The sequence below is a fragment of the Amblyomma maculatum genome, chromosome 11 (assembly GCF_055883805.1).
Source record: "Amblyomma maculatum isolate TAMU_Amacu chromosome 11, ASM5588380v1, whole genome shotgun sequence".
Classification (NCBI taxonomy): Eukaryota; Metazoa; Arthropoda; class Arachnida; order Ixodida; family Ixodidae; genus Amblyomma; species Amblyomma maculatum.
This window is the reverse complement of record NC_139354.1, coordinates 161,660,341-161,683,103: the sequence shown is the minus strand read 5'-3', so window position 1 is coordinate 161,683,103 and position 22,763 is coordinate 161,660,341. Positions and strand designations below refer to the sequence as shown.

General features: G+C 48.8%; 1 long non-coding RNA gene across 2 annotated transcripts; it reads right to left on the bottom strand.

Annotated features, from left to right (window-relative positions):
- Nucleotides 1-728: 728 nt before the first annotated feature.
- On the bottom strand, nucleotides 729-8,013 carry LOC146175311 (uncharacterized). Of its 2 annotated transcripts, XR_014702211.1 has the most exons (4): nucleotides 7,609-8,013; nucleotides 6,096-6,221; nucleotides 5,478-5,566; nucleotides 729-1,588 (listed from the first exon to the last, which is right to left on the bottom strand). It is a non-coding gene; the product is annotated as an uncharacterized LOC146175311 (long non-coding RNA). The 2 variants fall into 2 exon arrangements; XR_014702210.1 differs by lacking the exon at nucleotides 5,478-5,566.
- Nucleotides 8,014-22,763: the final 14,750 nt, after the last annotated feature.

Here is a 22,763-nt window from a genome sequence, read left to right as displayed (position 1 = left end):
TTCTTCTGCGCACATACAGAGCCATCTTGCGGCAAACACAGAAGAACCCCTCCTCGCAATGTGCGGCGCTGCCCCGACACGTGGCGCGCCACTCGCCCCTGACGTAAGGCTAGAGGAGCCTTACTACTTCTAGGGACTCTAGCCTTACCCTGACGTAAAACCCCTCTATCTCTGGAAAGTAGCGAAATTGTAAGATCTTTGCCGCCGTTTCCCTCTCCCGGCGCTTTCCTCCTCGCTCCTCTACGCTCCCCTCTCCAAAGAGAGAGAGAGGGCGGGTTTTCTGGTTTGTCGTTGGCTGCCGGGCCCCCTGACGTGATAAACACGTCACCACACGTCATCAGCGCGTGCAAAATCTTGTTTTGCTTGTTTTTTATTTTCTCGCTGCCGCCATTAAACTGCCTCGTCGCACCGTTCCTGTGGCTTGCGCGCGTGCAGTTTCGTGCACGCGATACCGTGCTGCTGCGCGTTTCAGTGTTTAAGTATAGAACAGAAACAGAACATAGAATAGTAGAACAGAACGACTGCCGTGCTTCGCTGATTACCAACACGGCACCGGCAAGGTTAATTGAGTTGAAGAACTTTTCACAGTCTCACATGTCACTGACGAACCCATCGCCAGCCGTAATCGAAACCGTAAAAATTGCTGAGAACTTTTTCCGCAGTAACAGAGAGGGTCTCTGTTGTGTAATCGCGGCTATAGCGATAGCGCGATAGCGGTGGCGCGATCCCAGACGGCCATAGACGTCCGACGGTCGACCGACGGACGTCCGTTTTCGGACCTTCGGACATCCGACGGAAGTCCGGTTATGTTCGATATACGTACAGCGGACGTCCGTCGGACTATCGTTCGTGGATCCGGATCGCGTCCCACGGACGTCCGACGGGCAGCCGGAGGCGGACATTCGGACGTTTCCCGTAACATGCTTGCAGGGCCCGCTATTCGTGTAAAAACTTGCCAATAACATTCGTGTAAAGCTCAGCAAGCATGTGCCATGGAAATTTCAGTCACATACTAGTGCTCAATGCCTTTGTCGTGAAAGTAAAGCAGACAATAGAATATGCAACAGGTTCAAGTTTCCTGTTGTCTGCTTTACTTTCACACACAAAGCACTGAACAGTAGTGTGCAATTAAAACTTCCATCAAAGAGGCACATATGCTAGCTGAGCTTTACACAAATGCACCATTCCTGAAAACATGCTAAGTGCATAGGCATACCAGCATGCGAGGTTGTAAAGCATTTTTTTTTGCCTTTATTGCAAAAACTGCATGCATAAATAGTCTACACTAAAAAAATATCAATGTTAAGGAATGGCATGGTAAAATGCAGGCCAACTGGAGTATTAAGAATCTACTTGAATAATTTTTTTTAATTATCCTTGGCCGTGACAGCTCTTCCCTTGGGGAGGTGGTGGAGGAAAAGGTATTTATTGAAACCTAACATTTCGGAATTAGCGAGGAGATGATCGAGTTCTCTGTGGGCGGCCTCCGCAGGCCGGGATTCCAGGAGCAGTTACTATCCTGTGCATTTGCTCATCAGCTGTTGCTGGTCTTTCAGGCCTTAAATGGAAAGAGCAGGTTGGGCTCCTCCTGCAATAGAAGGCAAAATGAAATTCACGTTATCTGTGCTGAACTTTGATTACACATCTCCAAGGGCAACTGCCAGTTTCTCTCAATTGCTTTTTCCAGATGGCACTGTACGCATGCATCTCCATTCAGAACTGTCACGTACTATATAGAAAGGTCATATAACTGCAGCAAAACCCATGCAGAATAACAAAAGACACAAACGTAGTTTGACCAGAACCTGGCATTCAGTATTTTAATGTTTTTATGTTGACTCTTTGAACATGCCACTCTGACCAAACATGGCATGTTATGCTTACTGCTATGCGCCCCAGCAATGCCCAAGTCATGGAGTGCACATGCAGAGAAACTAAGCATAAAGGATGCTGTATATGAACATAAAGCACAGCCAGAGCATTGCAGTATTACACAGGTACGCATTGGCGGCAGAAACCTGCATTTTGAGCGGTTTAACAGGCAGATTTCTAAAGTCATTGTTCCTGCTCTAAAAAGAAGTGATCAATAATAACATCATTTAAAATTGTTACCTTTTTGTTCTGTAAACTGCACATTTCGCTGGTTTCCATGTACCCTCTACTGAAGACATTCCCTGGGCGTGTCGGGGGTATATCGACATCAACATCTAGGCTACAAGCGTCTAGAAAGCGTCTCCTTAGAGCAGCTGCGACTCAGTAACTTATCTGATAACATGCAAGCTGCTGCAGCAGAATAAAGATAGACATTTGACATGTGGCTAAAGCCCAATGTGGAAGCATAGCCCGCCGCAGTGATTGCGCAGTGTTCATGCTTCTACAAGAGTTAAAAGTAATTTGTTTACCCACAGCGCTATATGTGACATTACAATAGCAAGGCTTATAGTTACACAAAACACAAAAAGCTGACAACCACAGCTCCTGATGCATTACCGGCAGCATGCAGCATGGATGTTAGCTACTGAAATATGGTTGCATAATTCTGGCAACCAGCTGTGCATGTATGTCATGGATTTCTCAACTACGCACAACAAATTACAAAAAATAATGGTATTTATAAATGCAGCCAGCTGTTCACAAGAAACACTGTAGTGGGCGCCAAAGAAACTGCCCCTGTAAAGGCACCTAATTTGCCCCTATGTAATATCGGGGACAAGTGTGTGGACTACACAAACTGCAATCAAAGCACATAACTTTCACATCGACCAGGAAACTCGGACCATACTTGTAGATGTGAAAGTTGAACGTTAGTTCTTTCATGTGTGCAAGAGAAATAAGGTCACAATTCGTTTACATCGCGATTCTAGTCCAAAATCTACAGACATACTGTCCAGACTTTCGCCCCCGCAGTATAAGCCACCACTTGGGTAAGAGATTAGTAAAAGAAGTGTATAAAAGACATTAGTGCTGTTGGACAGCAATAGCTATAAAAATGGTATTGACATTAGAGTACTACCTTAAGGCGGGGCCTAGGGCATTACAAAAGCAAGAGTTAGTGTCCGCTGGTCCTCATTTGAACGAACAAAAAGAGTGGGGGGGGGGGGGGAAGAAATCTACCTCAACTACATGTTTTGAGTGACACCAAGCCGCAGTTAGTATTAAAGATATCACACAGTTTTGTGGAAGATTTGGGAGCGCTTTGCTGCTTTCTTACAGGATTGGACCAAAGAGCTCACCATCTTCAGAAAGGCACGTTATATAGAAACGAAAATAGTGAATTTACTGCATCTGGCCACAACAACTTGCACACGGAGAGGAAGATGAACTGAAAATTTTATACATGAATGTACGTATTTACAACAGGTGAAACAATGACCATGATCTATGCCGAAGAGTAAAGAGATCAAAATCTAGCTCAGAACGAGTTCTCCAGGCAGCGGGGCGGTTTCATTAACTTCGGGACTCCGCCCACATTTCTTCTCCCCGATGACAACGAACTCACACATGACTGGCTAACAAACATTTTGGCATGTCTTTCCACTTTCATAAGTTCTTCACCCTCTCCCTAATACAAGCAATGCAAAAGGGACAACAAATTCGTTTCACAACAAATGGGATTTAGAGAATGGACCTCGAAATGATTGGCTCACTAGGTCACATGCCAAACTCTCTCCTCTAGGAAAAAAAAAAGAAAAAAAAAATAGAACCCATCAAAACGGTGTCCCACGTGCGCAACCATTGCCCAAAGCTTGCATCCTTGGCGGCTCCTTTTACAGGGCAATTATTGCAATTATTGGCGTCCGAGTCAGCACCATTGCGGACCACATCAGAAGAGCCAACCCACATCCTCCCGCTCCGCACCATACCGTCACTGTTACACACTTGCCCTTTTTCAACGCCGCCATCTCCCACCATTGTTGACATCCAGGGTTGGAATCCCCAACGAGACCCCACTCAGCGCGCCTGCACTGAATAATTGTCACTTTTATGGGCTCCCCAACAAGGAAGAGGGCCTTACACCCTTCAACCTGACAGTGTTTTTTCTTTGAACGATAAGCAGTTCTTCCAAAAGAGGTGCTCGTTTCAAAGCTGTGCTGCCTCCGGGTGATGGGTCCAGTCAGCGTACTAAGGACCCCTTAGTTGTACACTGTTCGTAAAGCTCCTTAAATAAAAATGAGCCCCCTACATGACACAGCAACGAGAACAAACTGCCTGTCCCCGCGTCTTCGAGTGCGACAGCAAAGTCCTCGGAAGAGGGGACTTCTTTCCCTCTCTGCCTACGTTTCCGTTAAGCACTGTAGCTGCTGTAGCTGCCTCTGTGCGCGTCTCTCCGCCTCCTGTCTGAGGGCAAGTGGGAGACGGCCGCAGCTGGGCATTGAACAGGTGACCCAAAAAGAGCAGACTAATAATGGTGCCTAGCATACCCACCGATCCCTTACAGAAATCATTAAAGAAATGAAAGCAACACATCAGATAACGCTACAATGTTTGTAAGTGCAAAGTCGACAACTCCAAGTCATATAAATATATGTACATCTCCACACATTAACTAGACAGAAACAGTGCAGAGTAAACTAATAATTCAGTGTCTAGCAACACTATTAAAAGGGGATAAAGGCCACGGGGGGCTACGATTATTAGTACCGTTTTGCCTTTAAACTACAATAACATACTTGTTGCAAGCTTAAAATCAAAGATTCACACCTGTCCCACCCACAGCAATGGAACACACACCTGACTCAAGTCTGCAGAGAAAGAGCAAGCTAGACTATTGCAGACGCACCCTTGGTTATTTTTCTGGCATTTCTGAGGGTGAAGAATCTGACTTGTCAGTAGCATGTATATGAATAAGAATCCTATGACAGTAAATGCATCAGATTTTCTGGAGTGGCTTTTCTTTGCTGACCGCATATGAGGTGAGCTATAATTTATCCAACTTGGCCTAGGTTTATTCTATGAATAACAAAGCTATAGCAGGTACACAGTCGTCCACTCAGGCTGAACATGCGAGTGCGTGGCATGCACTTTTTGAGATGCCACTGCATCCATCGCAGCTGCACACCGTAGCGAAGAGGCAGACAGCATGAAGTACCAGCCTCTAGTCCCTCTACCACTACTGGGGTCCCAAACTAGGGACCCCTTGTTTTTGTCAGGACAGGCCCCCTCAGGGTCAGCTAGTGAGTAACCTCCTGTATTTGTATCTGATGGCAATGTTTTCCACCACCACCCACAATACGCAGCTGCGCATCATAGCAGATGTGAAGCAACAGCTCCTGGTCCTTCTATGCATAAGCCACTTTGCCTTGATGCATGCCTGCGCACCATAGTAAAGAGGCAGACGACATGACGCAGCACCTCATGGTATCTTTACACATGAGCCCCCAATTGTACTTCGATACGCACCATAGTAAATATACACACTACGCCACACAGCTGCTCCTGGTCCCTCTATGCATAAGCCATTTTGCCTCAATACGCACCTGAGTACCTGAGCGAAGAGGCAGACGTGAAGCTTCAGCTCCTCGGCCCTCCATGCACAAGCCACTTAGCATCAATGCACGGCTCTGCACTGTAGTAAAGAGGCGAAGGACGTTAAGCAACAGCTCCTGGTCCCTCTACACATCAGCCATTTTGCCTCGATGCGCATCTGCGCACCGTAACAAACAGCCAGATGTGACAAAGAAGCTCCTGGTTTCTCTACACATAAACCACTTTGAATCAATGCACGTCTGCACACCGGAGCAAAGAGGCAGATGACGTGAAGCTGGAGCGGCTGGTCCCTCTACGCACAAGCCACTTAGCCTTGATGCATGGCTGTGACGGATGCATTGCTATTTTGCAAACTGCATGCCACACATTCCCATTCAAGCTAAGAGTGGACGACTGTGTCCAATGACAAAAAGTAACATGGTGGACAATGTAAAAAGAATTTGCTGCATAAAGTTTGTTGAAACCAGTTCTACATCCTACATGTAAACAAGCTAAAACCTTAATGTCGAAGGGATGTCCTGTGTGTTTAAAATCATCACACTCAAACAACTTCAACACTGACAATCATGATTCAATATTAATAATATAGATAATGATACAATACTCACTTTTAGCCATACCAAAGAAATGAGAATGCAAAGGGATATTGCTGTTTTTCCCCCGTGGATGACAGTTTTCCATGTTCAAAGTGCTGCTTCCTGTTGGCCTACGAAATCGGCTACAGCAAATGGCATCTGAAAAATTTTTGGAAGCCTCATGCTAGTCTTCAACGAGAAAAGCATTGCCATACAGAAGCAGAACACAAATACTTTTACAACACACTAAAAGCACCAATTGCGGTGCTGTTTTTAGGATGACTAGGTAGAGGTTTTGCTGTAGCAAGCCAAATGTTAGCCTTCAATAAGGAAAGCATTCCCATACAGAAACAGAACACAAAAACTTTTACAACACATTAAAAGCATCAATTGCACAAATGCTTGTAAGATGACCAGGTACAGGTTTCTGCTATAGCCCACATCATGTGACCAGCGGTTATCAGAAATCTTGTATGTGAGCATGATGCCCTAGATTCAATTTATGGCTATCACTGTATTAAAAAGCATGGGTTTAAAGCTACTTTAATATGATAATCTAAGAACATGGTAAGAACTTTCAGTGCGAGACATAAGCTCAGTATCATGCACTATAAGGTGCTGCATGGCTCTAGTGTAGCTTTGGCATTATCTCGCTGTCAATAATGCAGCGAAGTTCTGAGGAGCCTTTGAATATCTGTAAGGACAAAGCAACAACAATTTTGTTTTCATCTCACTTTTGCTGAACTCCTGTTTTTTTTTTCTTTTTTTTTTCTTTTTTTTTTTTTTTGAGCCCGCGGCTTGCATGGCCTCCCAGTATGCCTGTTTTGCATAAAAGAAGGCGTTGCAGGCACCAGAGCTCACAGCCCAACTGTATCGCGGCGGCGGTATGTTAAATTCGTGCCAGAACAGCGCAGAACAACGGGTCAAGAAAAAGACAAGTGCTGACTTTTTTTTTTCTCTCATCTCATTGTCCGGTTGTTCTGCGCGGTTCGGTCCCACATGCATAACCAACATGCGCACGGTGCTGTCCTGGTTTGTCAAAGCTGAAGGAGAGTACTAAACCTTTAGTTATTTAGTAGCTACAGCCGTTCCTTCTAGAAACTGCAGTTGCCGTAGAGCTCGAGAGAGAAAGATCAGCGGCTGTCCATTTAAAAAAAAAAAAAAAAAAACTCGCGACGTTTTCACAAGTGTAGGCATGTCGCACGATAGGCTCGAGGAGTGCAAAAGTTTTCTCGTATAGTTTTAACAACTCAGCACGTTGCGCATGGTTAACAAATTAACTCCTTTAAAGATCGGGCAGGCACTCCTTTATCAGAGACACAGAAATTGCGCGGCTTACTGGCGCAGCGTCCAGTAATGCCGAAAAGATGGCCCTCAGACTTGAGGCTGCACTTTAGTTAGTCGGCGCGGAGCCATCCTGTCAGTCTCGCCTAAAACAATCGACCGTTCGGCTGCTGTACAGAGCTGTTTCCTTACCCAAAAGCTCACCACTATCGGTGCATCGAAAAGTTCCACTAAAGAAACAAAAGTTCGGTGAAATACTTACTTTGGAATCGGCGGGTGAACAAAGTGTGCCAGCCGCACCAAGCCACAGCAAAAACAATACTAGCAGTGCATTACAGCCGTAGGTATTTGTAACTGCGCAGAAAGCAGAACACGGAAACGTGAAGCCATCTTCCATGACTAAACTTCAACTTGTCAGGTGGATTGGATTGGCTCATTTCAGATTTTTTTGAGGATAGGTTCGGTTTCGTTCTTTTTGAGCTTGCTGCGTCTATTCAGCCACCGATTAAAATTTCACCGAAGCATCATGATAGAAACATGTTTAATGGTCATTTAACTTTTAATCAAAAATTTTTGATGGAAGAATTCCACGATGAAACATGCGGAAAATAAAAAAAAACTGTTTAATGGAAACGCCATGGAAACGCTTTCTATCGCATCGATTCGCTCTGGCATCATATAATGCAGACTTGACGGCATTACTGATTTATACGCAGTTCAGACGAGCACGACGACTACAAACTATATCATAGCTGTGTAAAAGCAAATCCAGTGGCGGACGTACAGCGGCTGTCCGCTGGGCGAACGGATTCGACCATCCGCTTTCGTACGTACGCCGGAATTCCGGCGGACGTCCGAAATCGGCCGCCGAGTTGCGGCCGAGTTCGGTTGTCCGTCGGACGTCAGTGGCCGTCTGGGGATTATCGCGAGAGTTGGCTATAAGATAAGCCACGTCGTTCGGGCACCGGGCCGCATTCCACTACAAGCTGTGATGGAATAAACTACGTTCGGTTACCAACCCACCGGGCCTTCTTCCCCCGACGAAACACGACATTGGCGACGAGGATGGGATCCTGACCAGCCGACATGGCAACGGATGATCCGGCAGTTCAGTGACGCAAGTCTTCGGTCGACTGGGACATATCGAGCCTATCGACGAGTCTACGAGCGACTGGCCGTCGTACGAGGAACGATTGACGGCGTTTCTTCTGGTCAACCGTATCCCCGAGGATGACAAGGTACATGCTTTTTTGAGTCTCGTAGGCCCAAAGACATACAGTCTCCTCAAGTCGTTGACCGCACCTGATTTGCCGTCAGCTAAAAATTTCGACGTGTTAAAGAAGCTTCTAGGTGACCACTTGTCACCAAAGCCGTCGGTAATTAGCGAACGCGCAAAGTTTCACAGAAGAGCGCAACTCGAGACTGAGTCCATTTCAGAATTTGTAGCTCAGTTGCGCAAGTTGGCGCAGACATGCGAATTTGAGGCGGCCCTAGATCAGTCTCTGCGGGACCGTTTTCGTCTGCGGTTTGCGCAGAGAAGACATACAGCGTGTGTTATTCACGGAGGATAACAAGTTAACTTTCCAGAAAGCTGTGGAACGAGCGCTTGCCATGGAAGCGGCTAAAAAGAGCGTGGCAGAAGCGCACGCCTCTGAAATGAGCGTACCGGACGTTCACAAGGTCAAAACGGTTGGGGAAAGTGTTTTGACGCAGCGGAATTGCTATCGCTGCGGGTCTGCGAAGCATGCAAGCCGTTCATGCCCGCATATCGCAGACACCTGTTTCAAATGTGATAAGAAAGGACACATTCAAAGAGTGTGCCAAGCTAGTAAGCAGCGAAAGCCAAAGGGAGAGCGGCGAAGCTCGGTGAAGGTCTTAATTCCCTGTCAAGCGTCTGTTAACATGAAGGAAATTGTTTCGCCTGGCCTGGAACCGATAAAAGTTTTGATTAACGTGCAAGGTGTACCTTTGGAAATGGAGCTGGATACTGGGGCTACTGTGTCCGTCATGTCTTTGCATCAGTTTCGTCAGATGTTTCCCTCGATTAAGGTCATGGCAACGACGCTCAAGCTAAAGACGTTCCAGGGAGCCATCGTTGAGCCTGTCGGAGTTGCTCACGTTGCCGTGCAGTATGGAGAACAGAGGGCCCAGCTGCCTCTTTACATCACGAGAGAAAAGGGACTCCCTCTGCTTGGTCGACAATGGTTGCAAGCCATCCGACTCGACTGGAGCCGTATTTTTGAGATCAACGCCATTTCAAAGTCAGATGTTTCTGCATGTTTAAGTCAAAGCGGCAGATTGCGCACGCTTCTAGACAGGTACCAGAGTTTGTTTAAGGACGAACTGGGGACGATTGCAGGAGAAAGAGTGGAATTGGCACTAAAGGAAGATGGTGTGCCGAAATTTCTAAAGGCAAGAAGTGTGCCCTTTGCATTGCAACCTGCAGTCGAGGCAGAGCTTAAGAAGTTGGAAGGCATGGGAGTAATTTCACCAGTCGCGACGAGTGACTATGCCACACCGCTGGTACCAGTAGTAAAGAAAGACGGTAGCATAAGGCTATGCGGAGATTACAAGTCTACCCTAAATCCTTGTCTTGAAACTGACCGGTACCCACTCCCGAGAGTCGACGAGTTGTTTGCAGCGCTCGCAGGGGGCCAAGAGTTTTCCAAGATTGACCTCAACCGAGCATATCAGCAGGTAGTAATGTCTGAGTCTTCAAGAAAATACTTGACTCTTAATACCCATAAAGGGCTTTTTGTCGTTAACAGGCTGCCGTTCGGAGTTTCATCGGCACCTTCCATTTTTCAAAGAATTATGGACACAATGTTGAAAGACTTGAAAGGTGTCAGCTGCTATTTGGATGATGTTCTCATCACAGGCAGCACGCCGGATGAGCATTTTGCCAATCTCGAAGCGGTCCTAAAGCGGTTGATGGAGCGCGGGGTTCGAGTAAAAAAAAGAAAAATGTTCGTTCTTTCAAAAAGAACTGCGGTATCTGGGCAGCAGGAGTCAGCACAATGCCAGAGAAGATAGAGGCGCTAGTAAAAGCTGCAGTCGTTTCTGGCCATCGTGAATGACTACGGAAAGTTTGTTCCACTCTTGCCCTCTTTACAAACTGCTGCGTTGCGGCGAGCCATGGCGTTGGGATGAATCGTGTCAAGTGGCTTTCGAGGACGTCATCCTCTGTGCTGGCGCATTACGACCCAGATAAACCTTTGCAAGTGGCATGTGACGCTTCCCAGTACGGCGTGGGGCCAGTACTTTCTCATGTTGCAGAAAATGGAAGCTCCCGCCCGGTCGCTTATGCGTCGCGCACATTAACTGACGCCGAGAAAAAGTACAGTCAACTAGAAAAGGAAGCGCTTGCCATTATTTTTGCCATCAAAAAATTTCATTTCTACATCTATGGAAGATGTTTCACGTTGATTACGGACCAAAAGCCGTTACAAACGATACTGGGGCAAAAGGCAGGCATTCCACCGATTGCGGCAGCACGTTTACAGCGATGGGTTGTCACTTTGTCTGCTTACAAATACTCGCTTGTGTACAAAAAGTCCAGTGACAACGCAGAAGCAGATTTTTTTTCAAGGTTCCCTCTTGACAGCCAGGAGGACGGCACGTCCGAAGGCGAGGAATCGTTCTAGGCGTTGCGCCTGGAGTCGATGCCTGTATCTGCCAAAGAGATCGCGCGAGCTACATCACGTGATCCGTTGCTTTGCAAAGTGCTCCAGTATACAAGTATAGGCTGGCCACTGCACTTACGAGGTGCGAGCCTAAAGCAATTTTTTGACAGACAGTTGCAGCTCAGTGTGCATCAAGGGTGCCTCATGTATGGAATGAGGGTTGTGATCCCGTCTTCCCTACGAGAGTCGGTGCTCGAAGAACTGCACCAAGGTCATCCCGGCATCGTGCGGAGCAAGGAATTGGCTCGCAGTTACGTATGGTGGCCGTCAATTGATGCAGACTTAGAAACAAAGGTACGAAGTTGTCAAGCGTGCCAGGAGCAACGGAATGATCCATGTAAAGCACCTCTGCATCCTTGGGCATGGCCGACCGCGCCGTGGAAGCGTATTTATCTGGACTTCGCGGGGCCTTTCAGAGGAACAATGTTTCTAGTGGTAGTAGATGCCCACTCAAAGTGGCCAGAAGTGTTTGTCATGCGGAGCACAACGTCCGAACGTACTGTTGCTTGTTTACGTGAACTTTTCTGCAGATTCGGAATACCGGAGACGGTAGTGTCTGACAATGGACCACAACTGGTTTCCGATGAGTTCAAGGCATTCATGCGGGACATCGGAGCCAGACATGTCGTGAGCGCCCCTTACCACCCAAGCACAAATGGTCTGGCAGAACGTTTCGTGCAAACATTGAAGTCTGCACTACGCAAGGCATCTCCTGGTGAGTCTGTCGAAAAAACACTTCACAACTTTTTGCTGGCGTACCGAAATACGCCCCATCCTACGACGGGAGAGGCTCCAGCTAACCTATTGATAGGTAGAAGATTGCGTACTAGGCTGGACGCAATCAAGCCTACAGTGGAGGGAAAGGTGATGCACAAGCAGTTCACCCAGATGCAGCAGCGTAAAAGCAAGAGGGACTGTTTTGGCATTAATGAAAGTGTTTTAGTTCGAAATTACAGAGGCTCGCCGAAGTGGGTTCGTGGGACTATATTAGAGAAGACTGGACCAGTCTCCTACAAAGTCATGGTGGCCACACCCCGAGGCAAGTTCATCTGGCGTCGGCACCTCGACCAGCTGCTGGATAATTCAAGGCCTACGGTGACAAGGTCTACCGACGCAGACTGCATGGAGGGGTTCCTGGTCTTCCCTTCAAGCACGACGGGTGATCAGCCAGCTTCGGATGAGCCGGGGCCCGAACAGTCTCCCGAGGTCCTTCCGGGTCCCGCTCATACATCTGAGACGTCATCTCCCGGGAGGCGCTACCCAATACGACAACGACGTCCACCCGAGCGATACGAAGCTCGCTTTTAACTATTGTATAAGGATACAATTGCACCTTTAAAATAAAAGGGGAGGAGTGTTGTGTATCTCAAAATAACGGCTTGAGGGGCCTCTAGCTGTTAATCTTGGCCTAAAGTTTGTATTCTTGGACTCATCTTACGTTTTGGGGCCATGGGAGTTTACTGAATTTTTCCCCTCAAGTACATGGGCCTCGTGGCTTCTTAGATGTTGGCAAGATAAAGTTGCTCATTATATAGAGACTACTTAAGTTTACGGGGTGTAGATGGACATATCCTACTGTATATGTGTGGTGGCGTTTTTAGTGAATGACTTGTGACTTTGTGGTGATATTTGCCTGTCCAGCGTAGTAGGAGCTGCTGGGCAAAGTAGAGGTGTGGATTTACAAGACGGTATAGATTTTGTGACTGTCATGATTGGTTGATGTTTTCGGGCTGAGAGGAAGAAAGTGTCAATATTCCCTTGGGAAAGAAGAGGAAGAATAGAAGAAGAGGAAGAAGAGATTGGTCACCGCCATGTTAGGACAAGGTTAAGGTCTGCGAGGAAGTGAGTGCCATTTTCCCCCTGGGCAAAGAAGAGGAAAATGAGAAGAGGAAGTTGAGACGTGCCTGAGTGTAGAAGAGGAAGTGTTTCCGGTTCTTCTTACAGTTGGTAGTGTGCGCGTGTGCTGTGTACCTTCTCCTGTGTTTGTGTTTATTTGCGCCACATATCTGAATACGAAGAGTGTTGTGTAATCGCGGCTATAGCGATAGCGCGATAGCGGTGGCGCGATTATCGCGAGAGTTGGCTATAAGATAAGCCACGTCGTTCGGGCACCGGGCCGCATTCCACTACAAGCTGTGATGGAATAAACTACGTTCGGTTACCAACCCACCGGGCCTTCGTCTGCTGTTCCCCGACGAAACACGAGTCTCCTCAAAAATTCAATCAGCACTGCACAACTGCAGGCGCGGATAAAAGATAGCATTTCATTGGTATCTTGCTTTCCAGCCTGCTACGATGTTGTAAGAGAGATTGTGTTTTCGTGAAAGTACGGATCCAGATTTTTGTCCGAGATGAAGCCTCAAAAATATCTCCAGTGACTAGTAGTAAATGCGGTAGCAAAAGCGTAGGCATGCGGGTCGCTGCAGCTCAGATTCGGTGACAGTATGCATTCGTAATTTCATGTTTTATTAATTTGAAACATTTGTGAAAGTTGTGGTTTGAAAATCTGCATACAATTAATATTTTGCCTGTCGCCTGAATTAATCTGTAAATTGTTCAAAATTTCTGGTAACTGCTTGCATTTTTTAAAGATAATCTCGTGCATATCTGAAGCTTATAATCATCGACATTAAAATTGGATTGTAGCGTGTGTGAAAAATGTTTCTACGAAAATTATTTGCTTGCACTTCGTTTTCATATCTTTTCATTTCGTTAAGGTTTCTCAGCATCTTCCAATTGTCTAACAGCGTTTTTCTGTGCATTTATTTTTATTTGAAAATGTGTGTTTTCAATCAATGTGCCTGCGCCAGTCTTAGGACCCTTTTCAAAGCGACCTGTGCTGTGTCAGTAAAATCAAAGATGCTACTTGGTTCCAATGTGCAACAGTGTTCATCGCTACATTTCTTCTGTATTTGGAACGGTGTATTTTGTATGCGCCACATCTTACGACCTTTAAAGCAAACCAGTATTGTGACAATAAAATAAGACCCTATTTTGCCTGAGTCACTTTGCCGATCAATTGATTTTGCGGAGAAATAAAAGCCACTTTTTTCACCTACACAGCCTCTGATTAGCAGCTGTAGGAACACTGCTTCATCGTTTTCTTACAGATGTGATTTGAAAATGAAAGCATACAACAATCGACGCTTTTGCTTATAGGTTAGCCAGAAGCGATCGATGTTAGAATTCGCCGCTTTGCCGGTCACGCGCAAAGATGCAGAAGATTTCTGAAGGGGCCATTGGCTCTCATTCAGGGTCATCTATCTGTCACCCAACCCAACACAGATGACACCATAATTGCCAGCTCAGTTTATTTCCCGTTCTTGATGCTTCAGAGTACCCGAGCGCAATGCTGAGTGCAAACATTTCTTGCCGTTTTGAGCGTGTCTTCTCCTTCCTTCTTTGTTATTGCGAACAATATGTGCCGCTAAAACCAAACATAACATTTTCAAATCGATTAGTAGTTACCTGTGCAAAGCAGATTTAAAAGAACGCTTTAAAAGGCAGCACAAAAAGCCCCCGCCATTCACTATCATTGACCCTTCCGTGGCGCCCCTCGAGCGCAGGCAGGTTCAGCGTGCCGTGCGCAGCGGTCCCGCCGGTGGGAGAGTGAAATCAGAGGAGAATTGAGGAGGAAAGCAGCCGAAGGGAGGAGAGTTTCGCTACTTTCCAGATAGAGGAGCTTTTTTACCCTGACGTTTCGCCGTGCACCCTCACGGGTTGTAGAATGAAGCGTCTTTCCTTTCTTTAGATCACTATCTTCGCTCACCCGCTTCTCCCCTTCGGGCCGCGCGGGTACCTGTGCGAGGATGCCCCAATACCCTTGCGTTTAATAAGTTTTCTCGCTCTCTCCCCTTCCAACATCCAGCGTGCGTCACTCGAACAGTGGTGTTTAGGCGACGCGGCTCCTCTTTCCGCTCACAGCGCGATTGGTAGGTGCAGCATCTTATGCGGCCTCCCGCTCCCATGCATTTCGCGGCGCGGTCGACACACTGTCCAATCTTCGAGAGCACTATAAGCGCGTTTCTCTCGCGGGGCGAGAGTCCTGTTGTCGCCGCATTTCGCCTCCAACTCTCGGCGCGTACGGACGCGTGCGCGGCTCGCTCCGACGAGTACGCGCGCGCTCGTCGCGCCGCTCGCTCCCCGGCCGTGCTCCTCAACTACGCGCTGCCTCGGAAGCCTCCCCTGTGCTTGTGGCGCGTTGCGCGTGTGTTGTGTGAGTGCCGTGGGGCTCCTGTGTGCCCCCTCTGTGGATTTCCACCTGGATTAATCACCGAGAATTCCACCACTCGGATTTTCACCGTGGTCCACTGCGGAAGCGCATCGCCGCCGCCGGCCCCTTCGGGGTTGTGCCGGGCTTCCGGCTGCATGGTCCCGCCTTGCCGCTGGGACCAACTCTTCGTCCCACCTGGTTCTCATCGGACCACACTCCTGTCCTACCGTCGCTATCAAGGTGAGCTTATAGCGCACTAATTTGCGGTTTCGGCCGCTTTTCTCGCTTGTAGTTTTTTTCAGGTTTTTGCTGCTATGGAGCAACATACCGCTCGCCGCGGCGGTCCCCAACCGGACCGCCGCCGTACTCGCAGCCTCGGCCAAGATCCGGCATCCTTTCGTGCCGACATCGAGTGCCATGTCCGGGGACAACTTGAGGACTTCTATGACCTGTTTTGCTCCCTACCGGACAGCGAGAGGCGTCTCTCCAGGCACTCGAGGCTGTCATATCTGGTGAGAGCAACACTTCATCTACTACCTTCTTTCCAGCTGGAAAAGAAGACCTTGCCTCCCAGCTCAAGGCACTGGACGATGTGCTCGCAACTGCGAGCCGCCTCCGCAAGCCTCGTTCATCCGGACCCTCGCAAGAGCTCACTTCCCAAGGTGAAGTAACTCTGCATAACTCCTTTGCAGCCTTAGCCGAGGATCTTGAACATCAAGATTCTGACAAGACCGCTGCCCTACCATCCTCCGGTTCGCCTCCTGAGGTTTCCTGGTTTACCTCCTCTGATTTAACTCAGGACCACGCTAACAACTCCACCACGGCACAACAGCCTTCCCGCTCCAACCATCCGGCTCCTGAACACGATCGGGATACCGGTGGTTGGACTACGGTCACACGCCGAATCAACCGCCCCAAGGTGACACGTGTGTCCACGGTGCTGTTCACCCCTCGAGAGAAGAACACTTCTTTCAGGGCAACCATCAAGGAACACATGAGTGCCTATCTGTATGGCCAGCCAGGGGTCACCGAGGTCCGGCTCAACCGGAAACGAAACATCGTGGCTGCTGATGTGTCATCGCAAGAAGCCCGCGATCACCTCCTGACCCTCAAGTCCCTCCTCGATATTCCCGTTCGCTCGTTCGAGGCTTCCCGCATGGACTTCCATGTGGGCACTATCTTCGGCGTCGATCGCGAGGTCCGGGAACAGGACATTGCCGAGGGCATTGAGGCTGATGTAGAGATACTCGGCGTCGTACTCATGAAGTCGTGTCCGCACAAAATGCAGGAAAGTTTTAATGATCAGGTGGGCAGGCTTTCTTCTGCCGGTTTCCCCTGCGCGATCGTGGCGGCTGTGGCTGAGACATTGCTGCAAAAGATAAAGGGAAAAGCGCGGCAAAGGGCTGAAAGCAAAGGTAAACCTGTAGTCATGCCGTATGTGCACAAGGTGTCGCACAACTTGAAGAAGGTGGCGGGGAGGTACAAAGTGCCGATGGTGTTTTCAGCACCTTTCAAAATGGCAAAGCTATGCTCCCGTATCGCCAAACAAGGAGCAAAGAAGAGCGGCTGTGGCAAGAAACATGCTAGGCCCTTTGCGGAATGCGCCATCGGAGTTGTCTACGAGATACCATTGTCTTGTGGAAAGGTGTATGTAGGCCAGACTGGACGCTGCGTGAACGATCGTGCACGGGAACATGTCTTATCATTAACAACGGGGGAAGGTTCTAATTTGGCTAAGCATTGCGTGTCCTGTAGGGGTTGCCAGCCTCGGCTGTATGAGATTAGGATTCTTGGCAAGGGCCGCAGTTCACTCGCACGTGAAATCATGGAAGTGTACTTTATAAAGATAAAAGGGACTGACTGTATCAGTGAGTCTTCTGTAGTGCTCTACAGCAGTGAGGTATCTTTCCTCGATAATATGATCTGAAATGAGTATTCCATTGTCCACTGTTTGTAACCTGCTTCGGACGACCTGTCTTTGGTATTAGTGGCGTTTTTTTATATTTTTATATATAGATTTTTTACCTTGTTTAATTTTTAGATTTTGACTACTTTTGCTTTGTATACATGACACTGCCTCTGTTACGAGATATTGACTGCTATTGCTACAATTTTTGTTTTTTAGTTACCCCTGGGTTTGGTTTTTTACCTTGGTCTTACCTTGTTGGTTTTTTTGTTAAAATGCTTTTGTTACCTTGGTGTTTTGTTCTGGTTTTTTACGTCTTTTTGTTAGACTGCTTTTGCTTTGCTATGGACATTGCTTTTGCTACGAGGGATTGACTGCTATTGCCTCTTTGCTAGTTACCTTTGGTTATTACCTTGTTGTGAGCTCTAATTTTTACGTTGTTTAGTTTTGTCTGCTTTTGCTTCAAGTCGTCACACTGCTTTGCTACGTTTGACTGTTGTTAAGATCTGTATCGTTTATTTATCGCTTCCTTGTTGTGTTTATTCACACATGCCTAGGCTTGTCATTGATGAATTTTGATACCGGGTGTGGTGAGTGCGATTGGGGCTATGGACACCTGAGTGGCCCAGGGTTTAAATATACGTTCCTCTTTCCTTCCAATAAACAGTCGGCAGTTAGCGCTCGTCCTGTAGCCTGTCTTGTGTGTGTTTTTTCGCGCTACTATAAGATGTCTGAACATCAGAGAGGGCACTAGAAATTTTCCTTTGGTGTATTGTAGGACGCAGCCTAGCTGACAGGTGGTGTTGGCGGTATTCTAGACGCTGCCATTTGCAAAACTATCAGGACGAGCAGCAAAGCAGACCACACTAGTAGGACCAGACATTCGATCGCGACTAAAGACGGACACAAAGATAACAGGGAAAGGGGGGCTAATTGGTGGTTAGTACTTTAACGCATATTGCAACCGCACGAAGGACAAAGAAAACAGACAGGACGGAGCGCGTGAATAGGTATGTGCCATCAACTACGCGCTGCCTCGGAAGCCTTCCTTGTGCTTGTGGCGCGTGTGTTGTGTGAATGCCGCGGGGCCCCTGTGTGCCCCCTCTGCGGATTTCCACCTGGATTAATCACCGAGAATTCCACCACTCGGATTTTCACCGTGGTCCACTGAGGAAGCGCATCGCCGCCGCCGGCCCCTTCGGGGTTGTGCCGGGCTTCCGGCTGTACGATCCCGCCTTGCCGCTGGGATCAACTCTTCGTCCCACCTGGTTCTCATCGGACCACACTCCTGTCCTACCGTCGCTATCAAGGTGAGCTTATAGCGCACTAATTTGCGGTTTCGGCCGCTTTTCTCGCTTGTAGTTTTTTCAGGTTTTTGCTGCTATGGAGCAACATACCCCTCGCCGCGGCGGTCCCCAACCGGACTGCCGCCGTACTCGCAGCCTCGGCCGAGATCCGGCATCCTTTCATGCCGACATCGAGTGCCATGTCCGGGGACAACTTGAGGACTTCTATGACAGTCTTCGGTTGCTGACAACCCCCTCCATTGAGGAGTCCCGTCGCAACCTTGTCCCCCCTCCTGCCTCAGGGCCTCCACCGCCCCAGGTCTCTTCATCTCCGACCGGTAGCCGCAGCCCATCTCCCCCTGTGACCCGGTTGAGAGCGGCGCAATTCCTGAAGGATACTGCCGACAACAACCCACCTCCCAAGCCTCAGCGCAAAGGAAAGGCCAAGCGCCAACAGCGCAAGGTCACTGACGATGCCGCTGCGACAGCCGAGTCGTCCGACTCGAGTCGATCACCTGTTTTGCTCCCTACCGGACAGCGAGAGGCGTCTCTCCAGGCACTCGAGGCTGTCATATCTGGTGAGAGCAACACTTCATCTACTACCTTCTTTCCAGCTGGAAAAGAAGACCTTGCCTCGCAGCTCAAGGCACTGGACGTTGTGCTCGCAACTGCGAGCCGCCTCCGCAAGCCTCGTTCCTCCGGACCCTCGCAAGAGCTCACTTCCCAAGGTGAAGTAACTCTGCATAACTCCTTTGCAGCCTTAGCCGAGGATCTTGAACATCAAGATTCTGACAAGACCGCTGCCCTACCATCCTCCGGTTCGCCTCCTGAGGTTCCCTGGTTTACCTCCTCTGATTTAACTCAGGACCAGGCTAACAACTCCACCACGGCACAACAGCCTTCCCGCTCCAACCATCCGGCTCCTGAACACGATCGGGATACCGGTGGTTGGACTACGGTCACACGCCGAATCAACCGCCCCAAGGTGACACGTGTGTCCACGGGGCTGTTCACCCCTCGAGAGAAGAACACTTCTTTCAGGGTAACCATCAAGGAACACATGAGTGCCTATCTGTATGGCCAGCCAGGGGTCATCGAGGTCCGGCTCAACCGGAAACGAAACATCGTGGCTGCTGATGTGTCATCGCAAAAAGCCCGCGATCACCTCCTGACCCTCAAGTCCCTCCTCGATATTCCCGTTCGCTCGTTCGAGGCTTCCCGCATGGACTTCCATGTGGGCACTATCTTCGGCGTCGATCGCGAGGTCCGGGAACAGGACATTGCCGAGGGCATTGAGGCTGATGTAGAAATACTCGGCGTCGTACTCATGAAGTCGTGTCCGCACAAAATGCAGGAAAGTTTTAATGATCAGGTGGGCAGGCTTTCTTCTGCCGGTTTCCTTTGCGCGATCGTGGCGGCTGTGGCTGAGACATTGCTGCAAAAGATAAAGGGAAAAGCGCGGCAAAGGGCTGAAAGCAAAGGTAAACCTGTAGTCATGCCGTATGTGCACAAGGTGTCGCACAACTTGAAGAAGGTGGCGGGGAGGTACAAAGTGCCGATGGTGTTTTCAGCACCTTTCAAAATGGCAAAGCTATGCTCCCGTATCGCCAAACAAGGAGCAAAGAAGAGCGGCTGTGGCAAGAAACATGCTAGGCCCTTTGCGGAATGCGCCATCGGAGTTGTCTACGAGATACCATTGTCTTGTGGAAAGGTGTATGTAGGCCAGACTGGACGCTGCGTGAACGATCGTGCACGGGAACATGTCTTATCATTAACAACGGGGGAAGGTTCTAATTTGGCTAAGCATTGCGTGTCCTGTAGGGGTTGCCAGCCTCGGCTGTATGAGATTAGGATTCTTGGCAAGGGCCGCAGTTCACTCGCACGTGAAATCATGGAAGCGTACTTTATAAAGATAAGAGGGACTGACTGTATCAGTGAGTCTTCTGTAGTGTTCTACAGCAGTGAGGTATCTTTCCTCGATAATATGATCTGAAATGAGTATTCCATTGTCCACTGTTTGTAACCTGCTTCGGACGACCTGTCTTTGGTATTAGTGGCGTTTTTTTTTATATTTTTATATATAGATTTTTTACCTTGTTTAATTTTTAGATTTTGACTGCTTTTGCTTTGTATACATGACACTGCCTTTGTTACGAGATATTGACTGCTATTGCTACAATTTTTGTTTTTTAGTTACCCTTGGGTTTGGTTTTTTACCTTGGTCTTACCTTGTTGGTTTTTTTGTTAAAATGCTTTTGTTACCTTGGTGTTTTGTTCTGGTTTTTTACGGCTTTTTGTTAGACTGCTTTTGCTTTGCTGTGGACACTGCTTTTGCTACGAGGGATTGACTGCTATTGCCTCTTTGCTAGTTACCTTTGGTTATTACCTTGTTGTGAGCTCTAATTTTTACGTTGTTTAGTTTTGTCTGCTTTTGCTTCAAGTGCTCACACTGCTTTGCTACGTTTGACTGTTGTTAAGATCTGTATCGTTTATTTATCGCTTGCTTGTTGTGTTTATTCACACATGCCTAGGCTTGTCATTGATGAATTTTGATACCGGGTGTGGTAAGTGCGATTGGGGCTATGAACACCTGAGTGGCCGAGGGTTTAAATATACGTTCCTCTTTCCTTCCAATAAACAGTCGGCAGTTAGCGCTCGTCCTGTAGCCTGTCTTGTGTGTGTTTTTTCGCGCTACTATAAGATGTCTGAACATCAGAGAGGGCACTAGAAATTTTCCTTTGGTGTATTGTAGGACGCAGCCTAGCTGACAGGTGGTGTTGGCGGTATTCTAGACGCTGCCATTTGCAAAACTATCAGGACAAGCAGCAAAGCAGACCACACTAGTAGGACCAGACATTCGATCGCGACTAAAGACGGACACAAAGATAACAGGGAAAGGGGGGCTAATTGGTGGTTAGTACTTTAACGCATATTGCAACCGCACGAAGGACAAAGAAAACAGACATGACGGAGCGCGTGAATCGGTATGTGCCATCAACTACGCGCTGCCTCGGAAGCCTCCCTTGTGCTTGTGGCGCGTGTGTTGTGTGAGTGCCGCGGGGCCCCTGTGTGCCCCCTCTGTGGATTTCCACCTGGATTAATCACCGAGAATTCCACCACTCGGATTTTCACCGTGGTCCACTGAGGAAGCGCATCGCCGCCGCCGGCCCCTTCGGGGTTGTGCCGGGCTTCCGGCTGCATGATCCCTTCTTGCCGCTGGGACCAACTCTTCGTCCCACCTGGTTCTCATCGGACCACACTCCTGTCCTACCGTCGCTATCAAGGTGAGCTTATAGCGCACTAATTTGCGGTTTCGGCCGCTTTTCTCGCTTGTAGTTTTTTTCAGGTTTTTGCTGCTATGGAGCAACATACCGCTCGCCGCGGCGGTCCCCAACCGGACCGCCGCCGTACTCGCAGCCTCGGCCGAGATCCGGCATCCTTTCATGCCGACATCGAGTGCCACGTCCGGGGACAACTTGAGGACTTCTATGACAATCTTCGGTTGCTGACAACCCCCTCCATTGAGGAGTCCCGTCGCAACCTTGTCCCCCCTCCTGCCTCAGGGCCTCCACCGCCCCAGGTCTCTTCATCTCCGACCGGTAGCCGCAGCCCATCTCCCCCTGTGACCCGGTTGAGAGCGGCGCAATTCCTGAAGGATCCTGCCGACAACAACCCACCTCCCAAGCCTCAGCGCAAAGGAAAGGCCAAGCGCCCACAGCGCAATGTCACCGACGATGCCGCTGCGACAGCCGAGTCGTCCGACTCGAGTCGATCACCTGTTTTGCTCCCTACCGGACAGCGAGAGGCGTCTCTCCAGGCACTCGAGGCTGTCATATCTGGTGAGAGCAACACTTCATCTACTACCTTCTTTCCAGCTGGAAAAGAAGACCTTGCCTCCCAGCTCAAGGCACTGGACGATGTGCTCGCAACTGCGAGCCGCCTCCGCAAGCCTCGTTCCCCCGGACCCTCGCAAGAGCTCACTTCCCAAGGTGAAGTAACTCTGCATAACTCCTTTGCAGCCTTAGCCGAGGATCTTGAACATCAAGATTCTGACAAGACCGCTGCCCTACCATCCTCCGGTTCGCCTCCTGAGGTTCTCTGGTTTACCTCCTCTGATTTAACTCAGGACCAGGCTAACAACTCCACCACGGCACAACAGCCTTCCCGCTCCAACCATCCGCCTCCTGAACACGATCGGGATACCGGTGGTTGGACTACGGTCACACGCCGAATCAACCGCCCCAAGGTGACACGTGTGTCCACGGTGCTGTTCACCCCTCGAGAGAAGAACACTTTCAGGGCAACCATCAAGGAACACATGAGTGCCTA